Source organism: Ovis canadensis, chromosome 3 (genome assembly GCF_042477335.2).
Source record: "Ovis canadensis isolate MfBH-ARS-UI-01 breed Bighorn chromosome 3, ARS-UI_OviCan_v2, whole genome shotgun sequence".
Classification (NCBI taxonomy): domain Eukaryota; kingdom Metazoa; phylum Chordata; class Mammalia; order Artiodactyla; family Bovidae; genus Ovis; species Ovis canadensis.
This window is the reverse complement of record NC_091247.1, coordinates 213,735,402-213,754,736: the sequence shown is the minus strand read 5'-3', so window position 1 is coordinate 213,754,736 and position 19,335 is coordinate 213,735,402. Positions and strand designations below refer to the sequence as shown.

Here is a 19,335-nt window from a genome sequence, read left to right as displayed (position 1 = left end):
CTTATATAATTTGTGTTAGCTTGCTTTTTCACTCTGTTGATCTTTTGTTTGGTTTGTGGAAGCTTTTTAGTTTGGTATATTCCCACTTGTCTATTTTCGCTTTGTTGCCTGTACTTTTGATGTCATATCCATGAACTCTTGAAACCGTGTGCTTTTATTTTGTGATGGAGGTAAGATATTGCATATCTAAAATGTAATTCCTATCTGGTGATGATGTTACACCATCACACATGGTAAAATAAATTCAGATAAATAAATATTTGAAATTAAGTTTTGAATATTCTTTCGTGAAACTATAAAATTGTTTGCAGAAAATAAAACTTGATTCAATGTTATTTTGAGATAAAAAATGGTGTTTGAAACATTGCACTAAAGGCAGAAGTCAAAAAAGCAAAACATTACAGATTTGACCACATAGCCCACCCATACACATACACAACTTAAAAATATATGTAAAATATGGGGGAAATCTCATAAAAATATTTAAGGAAAACAGTAAGTAATATTTGTTTATAAAGAGTTCCTATGAATAAATAAGAAATTTTAAAACATTCTAGAGAAAAAACATTGTCATGAAAGATATCTTAAAACAGTAATATAGGAAAGAAGATAATATTTTTGTATATAGTGTTTGTGAAAGTCACTCAGTCATGTCCAACTGTTTGTGACCCCATGGAGTATAGAGTCCATGGAATTCTCCAGGCGAGAATACTGATGTGGGTATCCATTACCTTCTCCAAGGGATCTTCCCAACCCAGGGATCAAACCCAGGTCTCCCACATTGCAGGCACATTTTTTTACCAGCTAAGTCACAAGGGAAGCCCAAGAATACTGTAGTGAGTAGCATATCCTTCTCCAGCAGATTTTCCAGACTCAGGAATCAAACCAGGGTCTCCTGCATGGCAGGCAGATTCTTTACCAGTTGACCTACCAGGGAAGCCCTTATGTGAATAAAAAACCATGATGCTATGAAGAAAATTATAGTCTCTTTTAAAATTAAGTATTTATTTGGTTGTGCTGGGTTTTAGTTGCAGCATGCAAATTCTTACTTGTGGGATCATAAGAGAAAAAAATTGTAACTGCATGTGGTGATGGATATTACTGTATGTGTGGTGATTTACCAATATGTACAAATACATAAACACTATGTTTTACACTTAGAACTAATATAATGTTACAAGAATTACATCTCCATTAAAAATTTTAACAAACAAGGTTGGAAAATGTGGATTAAAGTAGTTTCATTCTAACCTCATTTAAGCTTCTCTGGTGGCTCAGACAGTAAAGAATCTGACTTCAGTGTAGGAGACCCGATTTCATACCTGGGTCAGGATGATCCCCTGGAGAAGGGAATGGTAACCCATTCCAGCATTCATGCCTGGAGAATCCCACGGACAGAGGAGCCTGGCAGGCTACAGTCTATGTGATCACAAAGAGGACAGCTGAGCAACTAACATTTTCAGTTTATGTCTTTTTGTGGACCCAAATTTAAATCATCACTTAGATTTTAAAATATCAAATCTCACTGCATCCTACAGGGTTGGGACAGACACACAGAAATAGTAAGTCACCTGCACACGAGATATAGGCTTCCTCCTTGGGAGAGCATGAAGTGTAATTCCAAGGGCCAGAAGGACACTGCCAGAGAGAGGTGTCAGTTTTCCGACAGCAGATTCCATCCACCCACCGGGGTCTAGAACCTTCCCTGAGACCAACAGAAGAGTTGAGGGTTCCACTCTCCCCACAGCCAAGCTGTCTGCAGATCACAGACACAGTGATGTCATCTACTGGGCTGTGGCAGACACTGCCCCAGGTCCCATTGTAGAAAACTTCCAGCCACCCAGCACACTGCTGGTCCTCGCTCACCATCCTGAGGGCCAGGAACTCTAAGGTTGAAAGGGGAGGATACAGGACACAGTAAAACTTTACTGGATGCTCTAGGTTTTCCTTTCTTCTAGAAATAATGAACATTCATCTCTGACCTTGCTTGAGAGATACCCACTAGATGACAAGACTGACATCACCTCCCTTTTAACTGATTTTGTCCATTTGTGTCTGTCTTTCTATCTCTACCACAATGGTGTAGTGGATATGAACTGAGAGGAAGACCAAACTGAATGGGCACTAGTCAGGGAGGGGCAGCTGAATCCTGTTTCCTGATGAAATCTTTAAAGAGAATGTCGAAGGGATGTGATGTGGATATTAGGGAGATAGGGATAATAATTAATCCAAAAATATTCACATCCCAATCTCTGCAACCTGTGAATATGTTATCGTACCTGACAAGAGGGATTTACAGATGTGATTATGGTAAGGACCTTGAGATAGTGAGATGATGTATTAACAATATGAGCCCAGTATAGTCAAATCCTTAGATCCACTATTCTTAAACGTGGAATACTTTTCTTAGCTCCGGCTAGAGAGAGAGATGTGACTCTGGATAATGGTTGGAGGCCTGCAGCATTGCTGGTCTGATAATGGATGAAGGGTGCTGTGAAGGAAGGAATGTAGGTGGTTTCAAGAAGTTTGAAAAGGCAAGAAACAGATTCTCCCCTAGAGCCGCAAAAGTGATGTGGCCCTGCGGAAGCCTTGATCCCAGCCCAGTGAGATCCCTGCTGGACATCTAAGCTAGAGAAGAGTAAGGAAATAAATATATGCTGTTTTAAACCACTAGTTGGTAAATTGTTAGGGAAGCAAACAGAAACTAGTACCGCGGGTTTAAATTTTTTGTATGTAACTGGAGAGAGAGCCCTGCTTTCAAGAAAACCTGTAAGAAATGGCTCTGCCAGGAAACACTGCTGAGAAGAAAGGACCAGAATCTCAGCTGCTGCAGAAGGAAGTGAAAGCACCTCGTCTTCACGTCTGCTGGAAAGACAGGCTTCATGGGAGGAAGCCTCCTTCTCTGCTCCTTTCAGCATCTCTCCCTCAGGGCTCAGACCCTCGTCCTGCGGGGCCCCACCCCTCGCCCAGCCTGTGGACAGTGTGCAGCGCGGACCTGAGCAGATGACCCCCGCGTCCTGCTTGTGTCTGCAGTCATGCCGCCCCCAGCCCGGGGAAGGGCACCTCCACACGTGGGACTAGTTTCCAGTACAGTTTAGGTCGTCCAGCCAGATGCGCCCTGATCCTGTCCCAAAGTGAGCAGACCCTGTGGCATTGAGGGTTTCTCCACAGGCCAGCTGCCTGCACACCACGCGGGCATCATCCAGGTCCCAGCCGTCATCACAGATGGTGCCCCAGGAGCCCTGGTCAAGGATCTCCACTCTCCCGGCACAGGGACCGCCCCCGTCCACCAGGCGGAGCTGCCTGCTGTCTGAGGAGAGAAAAAGGGGACAACGGGGTGGAAACTCCAGGGGTTGAGAAGGGGCTTCTGCCCCGTGGGACCCTCACCTGAGCAGTAGGGGGAGCTCTCCACTGAGGCTGCAGAGCCTGCTGGTTCTGCCATAGAGCCGTTGCACTGGGGCAGCACCTGGGTCTGGTTTCCTGAAGAAACAACAATGATCAGAAGTCTGGAAGGGTTGAAGAACAGGAAACTGAATTAAGGAAAATAATTACCTACTGATGGAGCCTAAAGTGAGAGCTGTGACCCAGCAGTAAAGTTATCATACTCTTAGTGTTGACCTTCTCCCTGGAGAGTTCTGCTTCTGACAGTACCACAGTTTCTGTTTTAACCCAAGTGTTTGCTGTAAGAATGAGTTAAGTAAGTTGTACCCCTAAATTTATCCCTGTGCTGTGCTTAGTCGCTCAGTCATGTCCAACTCTTTGTAACCCCTTGGACTATAGCCCACCAGTATCCTCTGTCATAGGATTTTTCAGGCAAGAATAGTGGAGTGGGTTGCCAAGCCCTCCTCCAGGGGATCTTCCCAACCCAGGGATCAAACCCAGGTCTTCTGCACTGCAGGTGGATTTTTTACCATCTGAGCCACCAGGGAAGCCCAAAGCTATCCCTAAGTAAAAGAAAAACAAAATTCTTTCTGAAGGATTTCTACAATTTCTTCAATGTGTATCTTTAAAACAAACACATATAAAATAGATCTCATGAAAAACAGAAAGGAAACATTAGAAAGAATTTCTCAGGGTTTTAGGCTGCTAGAGTTACCTGATGAGAATATATGCAGCCACAGTTAAAGTGCTTATGGAATTAATTGAAAAATGTGTATCTTTGCAAAGAAATGATACCAAAAACAAATACTTCTAGAGCTGAAAAACTTGTTAGCTGCAATTAAGATTAAAGAATAAGTGTAGCCACACATTAGCTCAGCATAAAGTTGAAACATCAAAATGCAAAATCAGAAGATATTCTTGAATTAATTCAGGTCACACAGCAAGAGTTCTGGTTATATGGTTGTATGGCAGTTTTTCCAAAACACTTGGTTCACTTCAGTTCAGTCCCTCAGTCATGTCCAACTCTTTGTGACCCAATTAACTGCAGCTTGTGAAGCTTCCCTGTTCATCACCAATTTCTGGAGCTTGCTCAAACTCATGTCCATCAAGTCAGTGATGCCATCCAACCATCTCATCCTCTGTCATCCCCTTTTCCTCCTGCCCTCAATCTTCCCAGCATCAGGGTCTTTTCCAATGAGTCAGCTCTTCTCATCAGGTGGCCAAAGTAGTGAAGATTCAGCTTCAGTATCAGTCTTTCCAATGAATATTCAAGACTAATTTCCATTAGGATCCACTGGTTTGATCTCCTTGGAGTCCAGGGGACTCTCAAGAATCTTCAACACCACAGTTCAAAAGCATCAATTCTTCAGTGCTCAACTTTCTTTATGGTTCAACTCTTACATCCATACATGCTGCTGCTGCTAGGTCACTTCAGTCGTGTCCGACTCGGTGCATCCCCATAGACGGCAGCACACCAGGTTCCGCCGTCCCTGGGATTCTACAGGCAAAATAACTACTGGAAAAATCACAGCTTTGACTAGATGGACCTTTGTCAGCAAAGTAATGTGTCTGCTTTGTAATATGCTGTCTAGGTTGGTCATAGCTTTTCTTCCAAGGAGCAAGCATCGTTTAATTTCATGGCTGCAGTCACCATCTGCAGTGATTTTTGAGCCCAAGAAAATAGTCTGTCACTGTTTCCATTGCTTCCCCATCTATTTGCCATGAAATGATGGGACCAGATACCATGACCTTTGTTTTTTGAATGTTGAGTTTTAAGCCAGCATTTTCACTCTCCTCTTTCACTTTCATCAAGAGGCTCTTCGGTTCCTGTTCGCTTTCTGCCATAAGGGTGGTGTCATCAGCATATCTGAGATTATTGATATTTCTCCTGACAATCTTGATTCCAGCTTGTGCTTCATCCAACCCAGCATTTCACCTGATGTACTCTGCATATAAGTTAAATAAGCAGGGTGACTATATACAGTCTTGACATACTCCTTTCCCAATTTGGAAACAGTCTGTTGTTCCATGTCCAGTTCTAACTGTTGCTTCTTGACCTTCACACAGATTTATCAGGAGGCAGATAGGTGGTCTAGTATTTCCATTTCTTTAAGAATTTTCCACAGATTGTTGTGATCCACAACGTCAAAGTCTTTGGCAGAGTCAATGAAGCAGAAGTCGAGGTTTTTCTGGAACTCTCTTGCTTTTTCTGTGATCCAGCAGATTTTGGCAATTTGATCAATATGAAAAGTTAAAACTTAGTAGCTGAAGAAAAAAATATGTGCTTAATTTTGCTTATGACTTTGGGTCATTAATCAGCAAAAAACTCAGTTTGGCAGTCTTTCAGTGGGGTCTTTCAGTGCTGCAATTAGCTGTCATCTGGAGCTGAAGTCATTAAAGACTTGACTGAACTCTGGTTCTGTAAGGAAATTCCCAGAACTGGTCTAAGGATAAAGGAACGTCATGTCTTCAACTGAATTCAGAAAGAATTTACATATTTAGGAAGAAACAGGGCAGAAGGGGAACAGAGAAGGAAGGACACACACACACACAGATTAAACCGAAATATTGATACTAACCCAGGTAAAGGTCATAAAGGAATTTTTATAGTGTTTTCCCAACATTTTTATGTCTCAACATACATCAAAACTGAAAGAATTAGAAGATGAAAACAAGTCAAAGAGAATTCATTGCCAGGACAGTTTCACAAAAATACTCATAACATCAAAAATAAAATACCTAGGATAAATCCTAGTAGAAGATGGGCAAATTCTCTGAAATTCAGGATCTAACCGAACAGAGGGATGGATTATGTCAATGATTTGGAAAACTCAACATTGTCAATGTCAATCATCCTCAAATTTCTATGTCTACTCTTAAATTTTTTAATCTAATCTCAATGATACCCTTAAGCTTTTCTTTCGGTGAAAATGACAAGCTGACTTCTAAATTCATGCAAAATACAAGCAACCAAGAATGAACAGCACAGTTGGTAACAAAAGCAACAATATTAGAGGAGTTAATATAAAGTAACTCTTGTAAATTAAAATCATTCAGACTAACTACAAAGTTTGAAATTCAGGGAGATTGTGAAGGACAGGGAAGTCTGGTGTGCTGTAGTCCATGGGGTCACAAAGAGTCAGACATGACTTAGCGATTGAACAATGACAACTACAAAGTTATGATAATTAAGAAAATGCAGTATTTGTGCAAGGATAGACAAATGACAACATGGAACAGAATAGAGAGTCTCAAATAAGACAGACATAATTGCCCTTTTGCTTATGATGAAGGCAGCACTGCAGTGGGGAAGAGTCTTTTCAGAAAAAGATTCTGAATCAATTGGATGTCCATATGAACCCTGACCCTTATCTTACACAGATATCAATCCCAGAAGGAATGCACAATAATATGCAAGAGAAATATAATAAAATTTCCATAAGATACTCTTAGAGAATGTTTTTACAATCTTTGAGTAGGCAAAATTCTTTTTTAAAAAATATAAGGAGCATTAAATGTACAGAAAAATGTTGGTAAGCTATATTTACATAAGATTAAGAGATGAGTTCATCAAAGGACACCCTTTGATTAAGAAAATGAAAATAAAAGACCAAGGGTTAAACATGGAAAATAAGTAACACATATTTGCATCCAAAGACATTGTCATGGTAAGTTGTAGTATCATATTTGTAATAGTCAAGAACTGGAAATAACTCAGATCTATACTGTCAGTAGAATGGATCAGTACATGGCCATGTGATCATTCAAAGCATATTCTACAGTAATAAAAAAAATAAAGTGCTACAATATACAACATCATGTGTGAATCCCAAACATAATATTGAGTCTATGAAATTAGATAAAAAAGATGAAACATACAGCATCATTTTACATAAAGTTCAAACATTGATAAAACTCTCTATGTCAGAAGAAGTTCGGTAAGTACTCTTCCTTGTTGAGGAGGGAAGACACAGATACTGGGGACAAGAGTGACTGTGGTGCTGGGGACATTCTCTTTGCTGCTCTGGGCTGGGGTTCATACTGAGGTCTATACTTACTGCTCCTACATTGTTTTCTATGATTACATGTAAGCAATGATGTTGCTTAAAAATATACTATTCCCCTTCACACTTCTTGCCCTGACCTGAAAAATGAATGAACAATGAGAAGATCCATATTTCACCATGAAATAAATCTCTGACTTTGAAGCCTGTTTAACCTCACTCTACTCTTGGAGACATTTCACTCAAGGACCGTCCTGAGTACCAGTAGCCCTTCCCTCTCTCTTACCTGAGCAGATCACAGAGGCTGTGTTGCCATGGGAACAGTCAGGGCCACCCAGGGCAGTCACAGGACAACTCCACAGGAAGGACTCTGCCCCCAAACAGTGAAATTGGGCTGTTAGGATCTGATCACCTCCTTCCACCAAGTGTGGTCCTCTGGGGGTGGAGATGGTGGCTCCACAGCCGAGCTGTCGACAGACAACATTGGCATTGGCCAGACTCCAGTGGGAGACACAAAGCGCTCTCCATCGTCCAGAAATGTTCATCTCCACCTGCCCCTCACACTGAGAGGAGCCATTTGTCATGAGTCAGACTTCTGAGTATGCTGGTAGAAGAAGACAGAGTTTCAGCAAAATCACATGACTTTCTCACCTGAACAGGGTGTTCACAGAGGTGAAAAGCCTGACCTGCATCTCACCTGAACAGACAACCTCAGCAGCTCGACTGTGGTGACAAGTGCCCCCTGGGCAGGGCACTCTGGGGCAGACCCAGAGCTCAGGCTCCTCCCCCTCACACCTGAACTCTTCAGCCCAGACCTGGCCATCGGACTCTCTGAAGAGCTCATGTCCCTGGACAGACACAGCCTTGCCACATCCCAGCTCTGCACAGATGACCTGGGCAGTGGGGAGTGTGAAGTTCCCATCAGATACTGGGATCCAGGCTTCTCCAGAATACACTTCTACTCGCCCTGAGCAGGGTCCATCCCCTCCAGCCAGATGCAGAAATCCTAAGAGGAAACAACAACAAAACCAGTCAGTGTTCATGGTACTGACTTGGCAACTGGAAACTGCATGTTGCAGGCAGTGGAGTGAAAGTTTTTCATTTTAGGAGTGGAGCATGTAGAGAGTCTTTGACAGTTAGTGTCATAATTGAATTTTCATGACAGATCTGAAGAGACATCCTGGAGGATTACCAGGTCGGTTTGGAATGGCTGAATCCCAAGAACATACACTTTGAGACTGGTTAGAAATGTGAATTCCTTGGTCTAGGAGCCTGGAAACTACAGAGCCCAATTCAGATCATTGGAATGGCTGAATACTGGAAACATGTGTTTTAGCATTGGTTGGAGAAGTGAATTTCTCACTTAGCAGCCTAGGACCTACATACAGATCCAAAGATAATGTGTAATATTCAGGCAGTTAAACTTGAGCATAGAGATATGCAGACCAGAAGCCACCCAGAGGAACATGGGCTATGAGATGAGAGACCTAGCATCCAGACAAGCTTAGAAAGCTTTCATGGGACTTGTGAGGCTAATATTCTGACCAGTTTTCTCTCCCAGAAGCTAGTCCTCAAGTGACTTAGGTTAAGGAAAGTCCTGAGGCTGGATCCATGAGGGGATGCCAACCTGTAGATGGGTGACAGCTCCAGAGAAGAAATATGGACACAGTCACTAATTCACATTTATGTCATCACGTCTTGTCTTTCTGATATTTTTTGATGCCAAAAAATTCCATGAATTCCTTCAGTGACCTCAGTGGGAAGGAAAATGAGTGAAGAAAACTCAGAGAGTCATAGAGAGTTCGTTCCAGCCATCTCTCTTGAAACCTAGGACTTGTCAAAGAATCTGGGGGAGAGTGTGTTCTCAGTGGGAGTTTACCAGATAGCTGAGTTTCCACATCGCCTCCTACTAAAGGGTTTTCTTCTCAAACAGGACTCATAGAAAATGCTAAGGGCTGATAATAATGGATTTTAACTCTATCATTGTACTAATTCTAACCACACACACAAAAAAAATGCATTCCTCTGAAGCACACATGGAATAGTGTCCAGACTAGGTTACAAATAAGCTTTAACAAATTCAAAAATATTAAAATAATTCCAAGTGTCTTACATGACCATAATGGAATGGAACTAAAATTCAATAATGATCAGAAAACAGGAATTCATGAATATATAAAAATTAAACCACACACTCATATTTTAAGATTGTTTTCCTATTTCTATAAAGAATGATATTTAGATAGGAATTGCATTAAGTCTATAGATCACTTTGAGAAGTACAGGCATTTTAACAATACTAATTCTTTCAGGCCAGAAACACAGAATGACTTTCCATTGATCATATTGTCTTTAATTTCTTTCATGGATGTTTTACAGTTCTAAAAGAAGATGTCATGTTGCCAAAAGGAAGGAAGAAGAAGAAGGAGAAGGAGGAGGAAATGAGCAAACAAGCCATAATTTGGAGAGTTCCAAGTTGAAAAAGCCTCAGTATGGAAAAATATGCAAATATTTGTGGGAAACACTCGTTGAATAGGTTGTTAGCATACTACATCACCCTCTGCTCCTCCCATCTACCACCTAAACTGCTATCCTTTCTTATTCCTCCCACTTCAGACAAGCAAACGCCATTTTAAAAGATACAGATGGATAGAAAAGAAAATCAGAAAGGGTAGCTACTGCTGAAGAAGTAGGGTGTAGGTGGGGCATATGGCATGCAAGGTGGGATCAAGGAAGTTTTGAAACTAAAGGAGGAAAATCAAAATTAAAGTTCATCATTTGGTCATCAAAGGAACACATTTTGAACTGAATGAAGATAACCCAATGAAACAACTTTATTTAGTTCATCAAGGACAATTCCCTCATTTCTGGGTGTGTTCTGATTATTTACTTCTGAAGTTCTTCCTGGTAAAGGACTGCTTAATGATGCCCAACATCCAACCAAAAAATTATTAGAATTTCTAAAAGAGAGAAATGTAACCCATAACACATTCTTTAAAAACAATTCATTTAAAGCAGGTTCAGAAATTACAGAAATGTTTGAATTGGCTGAAGAGCTCCTTAAACCCCTAATATCAATATGCTTAATGAAGCATAAAAATAAACAGGGAGAAAAACTAAGAAAAATAAAGAAATGAGACTTCTGAAACTGAAAAATATAGTATTGGAATGAACAATTATTTGGATTAATTACACAAGAGACTAGACATTCCAGAATAAAAGAATTGGGAAGTAAAACACAGCAGTAGAAACTAACTAAATTAAACCAAAGAGAGTAAAACGGCAGAAAAATATGAATGGAAACCCAATGGCATGTGGAATAATATAAAAATATATAAAATATGTGTATTTGGAGATTCAGAATAAGGGATGTGTAGAAAAATATTAAGAAGTGATAAATGACATTTTCCCAAAGTTGTTGAAAACTGTGAACCCATGGATCCAAAAAGCTAAACAAACCCCAAACAAGATAATGAAACCATTCTCAGAAAACTTGACAATGTGTTTACTGAAATTCATTGGTAAACAAACAAACAAAAATATGTTAAGAGCAGCCAGGGAAGAGGGAACAAGAGGATAAGTATTATTTACTGACTTTTTGTTGGAGGCAATGAAAGTCAGATGACAATGTAAGAACATATTTAAAGTATTGGGACTGGGCATTTGTTACCCTAAAATTGAATCACAAGAAAATACTTTTCAAAACTGAATGAAAATTAAAATGATTTCAAGTAAATGAGAGATGATAGAATTGGAGGCCACCAGACACACACTACACAAAACTGCCTCAGAAAGTTCTTCAAGCTAAAGGGAGATGACGGCAGATGAAAACATGGATTCTCTCAAAGCTATAGACTGTGCTAAATGTTGATTCTCTATTAGAAGATTTAAGGCAAAAATATTAGCAGCAAACTATAAGATTCATAATAAATTGATAAATAGAATGTATGACAATGATGGCACCCAAGACAAGAACAGGGAAGTGGAAAAAAAGTATAGTGACTGACATTGCATGTAGTGACATCATATTTCAAGGTAAATGTAATTGAAGATTAATAATTCAACACTGGGCTTTCCCAGTGGGTCAGTGGTGAAGACTCCACCTGACAGTGCAGGAGACGTGAGTTCAATCCGTGGTCTAGGAAAATCCCACATACCACAGAGCCACTAAGCCCGTGCACCACAACTAGTGAGCCTGTGATCCAGAGCCCAGGAGCCACGACTACTGAAGCTTGTGCCCCATAGAGCCTGTGCTCTATAGCAAGAGAGGCCACCGCAATGAGAACCTCATGCTGCAGCTAGAGGGGAGCCTCTGATCACTGCAACTAGGGAAAAGCCCATGCAGCAGTGAAGACCCAGCCAGCAAAAAATAAAATTACTCAAAAAATTAAAAAAAAATTAGACATTATAATCACCTAAAAAACTGACGCCATTAATAAACCAATACAGTATTTACATTAAAATGGTAAAATATACTCAAAGATTAAAATAAGAACAAAGATATAACATATAGCAGCTACTGCTGCTACTGCTGCTAAGTCACCTCAGTCATGTCTGAATCTGTGCGACCCCATAGACAGGAGCCCACCAGGCTCCCCCGTCCCTGGAATTCTCAAGGCAAGAACACTGGAGTGGGTTGCCATTTCCTTCTCCAATGCATAAAAGTGAAAAGTGAAAGTGAATTTGCTCAGTGGTGTCTGACTCTTAGCTACCCATGGACTACAGCCTACCAGGCTCCTCCATCCATGGGATTTTCCAGGCAAGAGTATTGGAGTGGGTTGCCATTGCCTTCTCTGACAAATAGCAGGCAAGTACACTTAAACCCAATTATGTCAATAATTACATTCAGTTCAGTTCAGTCACTCAGTCGTGTCTGACTCTTTGTGACCCCATGAATCACAGCACACCAGGCCTCCCTGTCCATCACCAACTCCTGAAGTTCACTCAGACTCATGTCCATCATGTCAGTGATGCCATCCAGCCATCTCATCCTCTGTTGTCCCCTTCTTTTCCTGCCCCAAACCCCTCCCAGCATCAAAGTCTTTTCCAATGAGACAACTCTTCACATGAGGTGGCAAAGGACTGGAGTTTCAGCTTTAGCATCATTCCTTCCAAGGAAATCCCAGGGTTGATCTCCTTCAGAATGGACTGGTTGGATCTCCTTGAAGTCCAAGGGACTCTCAAAGTCTTCTCCAACACCACAGTTCAAAAGCATCAATTCTTCGGTGCTCAGCCTTCTTCACAGTCCAACTCTCACATCCATACGTGACCACAGGAAAAACCATAGCCTTGACTAGATGGACCTTAGTCGGCAAAGTAATGTCTCTGCTTTTGAATATGCTATCTAGGTTGCTCATAACTTTTCTTCCAAGGAGTAAGTGTCTTTTAATTTCATGGCTGCAATCACCATCTACAGTGATTTTGGAGCCCAAAGAAATAAAGTCTGACACTGTTTCCACTGTTTCTCACTCTATTTCCCATGGAGTGATGTGACTGGATGCCATGATCTTCATTTTCTGAATGTTGAGCTTTAAGACAACTTTTTCACTCTCCTCTTTCACTTTCATCAAGAGGCTCTTTAGTTCCTCTTCACTTTCTGCCATAAGGGTGGTGTTATCTGCATATCTGAGGTTATTGATATTTCTCCTGGCAATCTTGATTCCAGCTTGTGCTTCATCCAGCCCAGCATTTCTCATGATGCACTTTGTATATAAGTTAAATAAGCAGGGTGACAATATACAGCCTTGACGTACTCCTTTTCCTATTTGGAACCAGTCTGTTGTTCCGGTTCTAACTGTTGCTTCCTGGCCTTCATACAGATTTCCCAAGAGGCAGGTAGGTGGTCTGGTATTCCCATCTCTTGAAGAATTTTCTACAGTTTATTGTGATCCACACAGTCAAAGGCTTTGGCATAGTCAATAAAGCAGAAATAAATGTTTTTCTGGAACTCTTTTAAATGTGAATAATTTAAGTACTCCAAATAAAAAACAAGATAATCAGACCAGATAAAATAAGACAAAACAATATACTGTCTACAAACTTATATCTGTTTAAATATAAACACAGAAACATACTAAAGAGGTAAAAATTACATACCATGCAAACACAAATCAGAGAAAACTGTATGTGATATCTAAATTAATATCATATAAAGTCACAATATAAGACAAAGAATTCAGAGAAAAAGAAACATTTTATGCTAATAAAATACAAAAGAAATTATATAGTATTGAAACTGGTGGGTTAAAAATAAAGTGATGCTTAGAGGAAAATTTAGAACCTTGATGCTTCCTTGATGATTACATTAGAATAAAAATAGAAAAAGAAGGAAATGATCCAAGACTCCACCTCAAGAATCTACAAAAGCAACCACAGTCATAACTGAAAAAGAGGAATGAAAACTGAGCATAGAAATCAATTAAGAAGAAAGCAAATACACCATCAAGAAAATCAATACAGTCCATTAGTGATTCTCTTAGCGAAGGGAAAGTTGCTCAGTCGTGTCCAACTCTTTGCAACCCCATTGACTGTAGCCTACCAGGCTTCTCAGTCCATGGGATTTTCCAGGCAAGAGTACTGGAGTGGGTTGCCATTTCCTTCTCCAGGAGATCTTCCTGACCCAGGGATTGAACCCAGGTCTCCCGCATTGGAGGCAGATGCTTTACCCACTGAGCCACAGGGGAAGCTCTAGTGATTCTCTTAAAAAGAACATTAACACGGATAATCTTCTAGGAAACCAATTAAGAAAAAAGAGGGAACACAAATTAACAAAACCAGTAACAAAAGGAGGAATATCATTATAGATCTTCCCAACATCTATAGATACGAGATATGAACCAGTGCTACTTAGATCTTGCCAACATCTAAAGATGTAAGATATGAAACGGTGTTACTCTAATTTGAAAAACTTTTTGTAAAATGGACCAAGTCCTTGAAGACAAATTACTTGTGAAATACAACTCACCAAAATCTGATACAAAAAAAGAGAAAAATATGAGTAATCTTATATTTATTAGATAAACAGAATCCACTAAGAAAACTGCAACCTCCAAATGCTAACACTTCCACAGAACTCAGAAATGACTCCCACAGCAAGATAAAGGAAGAGAGGGAGGGAAGGAATGGGGGCAGGAAGGAAGTGTAACACAGAGGCTGTGGTGAATGTATGAGCTGACCTGCATCTTTCCAACCCTCTCCTCCTGCAATCCTTGCATCTTCATCCCCTCACCATTTCGCACTTCAGTACTGTAGTCCTGGTGGCTCAGAAGATAATCAAGACTCTGCCTGCAGTGTGGGAGACCCAGGTTTGATCCCTGGGTGACGAAGATCCCCTAGAGAAACAAATGGCAACCCACTCTGATATTCATGCCTGGAGAATCCATGGGGTCCATGGGGTCACAAAGAGTAGGACAGGGCGGAAGCAACCTGGAACACTTGCACCACAGTCCTTCACAATTTGTGTAATTCCTCCCAGACCTTCCACCTGAACTCCATGAAATCTCCTCCTTATTTCAAACAAGCTTCTCTACATTCTCCTCTGGTCATTGTTTCCACTCTAGATTTCTCCTAAACATGGTACTTCACTTCCAGCAATCCACTACTGAGGCGGAAATTTCTCTTCCATACCTGACTCCTAAGGTTGAGCAGAAGAAACTCCAAGAATTCTGATTAAGATAATGAAAACACATGCTATGCTAATCTTATTCCTGCTACATCACCACCACTTTGACTTATCTTCACATCATTAAAATATGTCTGAAAATACAAAAAAGACAGACCGGGGGAGGAAACTAGTGACAAAAAGAGAAACATGTGTATACCTGTGGCGGATTCATGTTGATGTATGGCAAAACCAATACAATATTGTAAAGTAATTAACCTCCAATTAAAATAAATAAATTTATATTTTAAAAAAAAGAGAGAAATAGAAGGAAACTGGAACCATTGATAAAAATGTGAGAGTCTAAGTTAGAGCAATGGTAGTTAGGGAGTACAAACCACATTCAGGGTTTAAATATTAGTTCAGTTCAGTTCAGTTCAGTTGCTCAGTCGTGTCCGACTCTGTGACCCCATGAATCACAGCACGCCAGGCCTCCCTATCCATCACCAACTCCCGGAGTTCATTCAGACTCGCATCCATCGAGTCAGTGATGCCATCCAGCCATCTCATCCTCTGTCGTCCCCTTCTCCTCCTGTCCCCAATCCCTTCCAGCATCAGAGTCTTTTCCAATAAGACAACTCTTCCCATGAGGTGGCCAAAGTACTGGACTTTCAGCTTTAGCATCATTCCTTCCAAAGAAATCCCAGGGTTGATCTCCTTCAGAATGGACTGGTTGGATCTCCTTGAAGTCCAAGGGACTCTCAAGAGTCTTCTCCAACACCACACTTCAAAAGCATCAATTCTTCAGTGCTCAGCCTTCTTAACAGTCCAACCCTGACATCCATACATGACCACAGGAAAAACCATAGCCTTGACTAGACGGACCTTAGTTGGCAAAGTAATATCTCTCCTTTTTAATATGCTGTCTAGGTTGCTCATAACTTTTCTTCCAATGAGTAAGCATCTTTCGGCCATAAGTGTGATTTAATCTGCATCTGAGGTTATTGATATTTCTCCCTACAATCTTGATTCTAGCTTGTGCTTCATCCAGTCCAACATTTCTCAAGATGTACTCTGCATGTTGCTGCTACTGCTGCTAAATCACTTCAGTCGTGTCCAACTCTGTGTGACCCCATAGACAGCAGCCCACCAGGCTCCCCCGTCCCTGGGATACTCCAGGCAAGAACACTGAGGTGGGTTGCCATTTCCTTCTCCAATGCATGAAAGTGAAATGTGAAAGTGAAGTTACTCAGTCGTGTCCGACCCTCAGTGAACCCATGGACTGCAGCCTTCCAGGCTCCTCCATCCATGGGATTTTCCAGGCAGGAGTACTGGAGTGGGGTGCCACTGATAGAAGTTAAATAAGCAGGGTGACAATATACAGCCTTGATGTACTCCTTCCCTGATTTGGAACCAGTCTTTTGTTCCATGTCCAGTTCTAACTGTTGCTTCTTGACCTACATACAGATTTCTCAGGATGAAGGTCAGATGGTCTGGTATTCCCATCTCTTGAAGAAGTTTCCAGTTTGTTGTGATCCACACAGTTAAAGGCTTTGGCATAGTCAATAAAGTAGAAGTAGATGTTTTTCTGGAACTCTGTTGCATTTTCAGTGATCGAACGGATGTTGGCAATTTGACCTCTGGTTCCTCTGTTCTTTCTAAATCCAGCTTGAACATTTGGAAGTTCTCAGTTCATGGACCACAGCCTTGTCTAACTCAATGAAACTATGAGCCATGCCATGTAGGGCCACCCAAGACAGACGGGTCTTAGTGGAGAGTTCTGACAAGACATGGTCTACGGGAGAAGGAAAGGCAAACCACCTCTGTATACTTGCCTTGAGAACCCCATGAACTCCTAGCTTCACTGCCTCTTATACGTGATGTGCTTCAGCTGCTGTGTTGTAAACCTCAAGAGTGCATTTTCCTGCTCCCTCAACATCCCTGCAAATATGGTGTGAGCTCCCCACACGATTCATCAGGTACACCAGTGTGATGAGATTTTCCCTGCCACGAGTCCCGCTTCTGGCCTCCTCTGACTGTGACCTAGGGACATTTAAATGCACCACTGAGTTTCTCTCACACCTTTTCCTGTGTAACTGCACCATGACTTTGGGTATTTTCACTTGTGCATGGGTCTTCACATGCCCTTATGAGGTCCATTGCTTGGTTGATCCTGTTCTATTGGCACATCACCCACATACCAACCTGATGGAGTGTGATAACTCTGACTTTTAGGACCAATGAGGATAATAAACCTTGTTGCCTACAACTCTCCTATGACAGCCCCTGCCCCCGCCAACAATGTAGCCACATCCACATCCTACTGACCATTATGTCAAAGAAAACAGAACAATTACCATGCTGAGACTGTGTCACAGAGGTCGAACCCAGAAGCTGAATCTGTATGAAACTTTTGACCTCACCTCGGCCTCCTACAACAGAACACAAAGACCCTTCACCCAAGCATGTTCTAAAGGCTCTATCCGTAATCTTGAGTCATTCCTGTGATAAGACAGAGGCTTTTCCTGCTAGAGATCCCCACACAGACCAGACAGGACTTACCTGAGCAGACTACTCCAGCATCCCAATCATGGGTATAGCTATCATTACGATAGTCTTTAATATTAGAATGCCTACAGTCACTGACAGTTGACTCTGTCCCTTCACATGAAGTATATGAAAGCCAAATGGGGCCAAGTCCTGGCCCAAAATAAGCCTTTTGAGGAATACGAACAGCAGCTCCACACCCCAGCTGTCTGCACGCTACAGATGCATCCTTCAAACTCCAGCTGCCGTCAACCACTGTGCCCCATTCTCCCTGGTGCTTCACTTCCACTCTCCCCTCACAGCGGTGGGCTCCATCTTTCAGTCTCAGCTCCAGTACTGCAAAAGAGACACACGACAGGAAAGATTTTAGGAGACTTAGAGTGGTACAATATTTAAAACATTAGCTCTCTGGGGAGCAAAACAGTGCATGGGATATAGTATTTCCTGACCTCTGTGGTATAAACATTCCCAGCGTGGCCAACTTTAAGCCCCCAGTGTGCCATCACTGAACACGGAGCAGGAAGGGAGGCACCAAGTATTTCTCAGGAGCCTGTAGAACCAGCTCCAGGGACACCATCGAGGACAGGCCTTCAGAGACTTTGGATGCTGCCCTCCCTGTAGATGTGCCCAAGGCTACTAGGGCCCAGCATCTCCATCTCAGTTGCAGCTCATGGACCGGGAACCAGGGAGGAATCCTCCCTCTCTTTCCCTGTCCATAGGAAGCATCTCATCCAGCTCAGGAACAGAGGGCTGGGTAACAGGCCCTAAAATGCCCTGGTTATTCCTGCCATCTGGTGTTCACGTCTTTGTGTAATTCCACACTCCAATGTACCTGTAACACGCATCTAACAAATGGAATTTGACGAAAGTGATCAGATGTCACTTTAGTGATTAAGTCATAAGATGACTCTGGTTTCTGAATATAAAAAGGAGTTCGTTAGTAGGAACATCATAGATGGAGACATTACCAGTGTTCAGTTCAGTTCAGTCACTCAAGCGTGTCTGATTCTTTGAGACCCCTTGGACTACAGTACACCCGGCCTCCCTGTCCATCACCAACTCCTGGAGTTTACTCAGACTCATATCCATTCAGTCAGTGATGCCATGCAAGCATCTCATCGTCTATCATCCCCTTCTCCTCCCACCTTCAATCTGTCCCAGCATCAGAAGACTCGATTTCTTGAAAAAAAGAACTAACCAGATGTTTTGCTATTCTCTGATAGCTCAGTTGGTAAAGAATCCACCTGCAATGCAGGAGACCCCGGTTCAATTCCTGCAATAGGAATATCTGCTGGAGAAGGAATAGGGTCCCCACTCCAGTCTTCTCTTGGTCTTCTCTTGTGGCTCAGCTGGTAAAGAATCAGTCTGCAATGCTGGAGACCTGTGTTTGATCCTTGGGTTGGGAACACCCCCTGGAGAAGGGAAAGACTACCCACTCCAGTAAGGCAGGAGAATTCCATGGACTGTGTGCAAAGAGTCAAACATGACTGAGTGACTTTCACTTCTTCAATTCTTCAACCAGATATTTTGAAGCTGAATAATAAATGAATGGGCTTCCCAGGTGGCGCTAGTGGTAAAGAACCTGTCTGCAAGTGCAGGAAATGTAAGAGACTCGGGTTCAATTTCTGGGTCTGGAAGATCCCCTGGAGGAGTGCATGGCAACCCACTTCAGTATTCTTGCCTGGAGAATCCTGTGGACAGAGGAGCCTGGTGGGCTACAGTCCATGGGGTCACAAAGAGTCAGACATGACTGAAGCAACTTAACATGCACAATACAATGAGTAAACTGAAGAATTCAACACA

The 19,335-nt window shown here is 41.8% G+C and overlaps 1 pseudogene; it reads right to left on the bottom strand.

Annotated features, from left to right (window-relative positions):
• Positions 1-19,335, bottom strand: part of LOC138437846 (antigen WC1.1-like) — a 71,371-nt pseudogene that overhangs the window by 49,628 nt on the left and 2,408 nt on the right.